Source organism: Anneissia japonica, unplaced genomic scaffold (genome assembly GCF_011630105.1).
Source record: "Anneissia japonica isolate Jap-2015-1 unplaced genomic scaffold, ASM1163010v1 scaffold1946_len758022_cov188, whole genome shotgun sequence".
Lineage (NCBI taxonomy): Eukaryota > Metazoa > Echinodermata > Crinoidea > Comatulida > Comatulidae > Anneissia > Anneissia japonica.
In genome coordinates, this window is record NW_022694730.1 from 81,227 (window position 1) to 83,570 (window position 2,344).

The window sequence follows — 2,344 nt, forward strand, 5'->3', positions numbered from 1 at the left end:
TCACTATTCCAGCCTAAAAATACATTCTTCATATAAAGTTTTGAGGCATCTACTGATTGATGACCACCTGATGAAGGGTGATGCCTGAAGACGTTTGTTTTTTTACCATTAAACGTTACAGCTACTCTACACTTTTGCTTTATGCGTTTTGTTACTATATATATATATATATATACTGCCACCACTGCGTACAGATGCAGTAGTAGTAAGAACATGGACCTATTAGTATTAAATAGGTCCATGGTAAGAGTAAGTATTCCATCGTGAATTCTATGCTGCTGTTAATGTTTCACTGCTTTTAACTGACTTTCGGCAAACTGGGCTTGGCAACTGGATTCGGCAAACTGGGTTCGGCAAACTGGGTTTCGGCCAGCTGGGATTCATTGTTTTTGAGTCGGCAAACTGGCACTCGGCAAACTGGGATTCGGCAAAGTGGTCTCGGCAATCTGGTATTCGGCAAACTGGATTTCGACCATCTGGCCTAGTACCTACGTACTGTACTGCAGAGGATTTTGATACACTATTTAGATAGGCTCTTCTTTTCCCATCTTGTGGCAGAGGTCGAAACATTTTTTATAGTGGTGTAGAATAATCTTTTAAGACTTCCAGAAAAAAAAATAATGTGATACGATTCTTCGTTACGGAGTTGTGGATTTTTAAGTAACATGAGTTCAACTATTTTCCCTCGAAGATTATCTTATTTTTGTTGGCTACGCACCATTGATTTGATCAATGGGCACTAAAAATCTTATAAACACAAGATAGAATTCTCCGCGATTTACGCGTGCAAATTCTGTAATAATGCATGAAAAGCGCCCTCTTGCAAAATTGAAAACTTTTGAACCTTGACCGCTCTGACCATAGTGTACGCTGCGCAACTTTACAATTACGCGTAATAATTAGAAGCGTCCGATTTACAATGCGCCCTCTCTTTTTAGAACATAAAGGAACAAATTAACGTACAGTACTTTTTATTGGGCTTTTAAAGCAAAAAATATCATGAGAGATCTGACTCTCCCATTGGCTTGACGCAGGGTTCCCGGAACGCCGCTCTCAGCGGAGAGCGCGAAGCACAACTCAGGGTCAAAAGTGGAACTTGAAATTTGGATTATTATGGTTTTGTAGTCAGATTTGCGAGAAAAACTTCAGCTACCCGTATTTTCTGGACTGAGACGTCAGTGGGAGCTGCAATTTGTATGGCAAGGAGATTGAGCAACCCTTTATTCATATTAAGGGAATTTACGCCCAGAAACTTTGTAGTTATTAATATTTTGGTTATAATAGAAAGTATTCATTTTTTGGTGACGTCACACTCACATTCGTTAGCATGCATACGTCATAAGCTGCATACGTCATAAGCTAGATACGTCACCTTTTCCTGGCAAGGCAAACTTTCCCGGCGTGCTTTTTTTCATGTATAAACAAACACCACTGCTTTGCACATGGATACCTTGCCCAAGCCAGGGCTACAAGAGCCGCATTGTTAGCATTGTATAATACTTAAATTTAAGGTAATCTGCAAATGAATTATTCTTAGTTATTTTTTTTTCTTATTTTAATTTATGTCTTCCGAAAGTGTACTTTCTATCACATATAATCCCACTGTCTTAGTTAGGCCTAGGCCTAGTCTTATGCCTCATCGTCCCCCGCTACACAGTACATCAGCAGCCCCTCCCCCACACAGTACAGACGTTTGCTAGGCAACAACGTGATTGTACCTTCCTTCCCAGGTGTTCATGTAACATTGACATAATTGTTAGCTAACCAGTTGTGTGTATTTCTTTGTGAAAATGAGTACCGCGGTGTACTCATTTTCACAAAGCATTTGCATCCCCTCTTGGAAAGAGGGGATTCGAAATAATTGTTAATTGGAGATTTTTGTATGATCGGAAATGCAAAAAAAGAAGCAGGGAAGAAGGAGGAGAAGGATGGGAAAGAGAATGTTTATCCAGTACCCGACCGAGTTACATTTTCTCGCAATTCACATTGGCGGATCTGGAGAGGGGGTCATGGGTCCTGACCCCTCCCTTGGGCAACAAAAAAATGGGAAAAAGAAAAGAATTTTAGACCTACCCTTTTCAGGACCCCTGAGCTGATATTTTTTTTGTTGCTATTAGAAAATTACAATTTTGAAGAACATAAAATTCATTTAAAACACACTTAATGTCGGGAAAGCTCAATTCCCGCCATTTAGGAATCAAAATTTTCCCGGGGGAGAACCCCCGACCACCCTTTCTTTTTGGGATTTATCGATTCATGGAAAAAAGAATACGCATGCAACTACTCATTTGTTTATGTATGTATACACACATAAAATAAAAAATGAGAAAAATTTACCTGACCT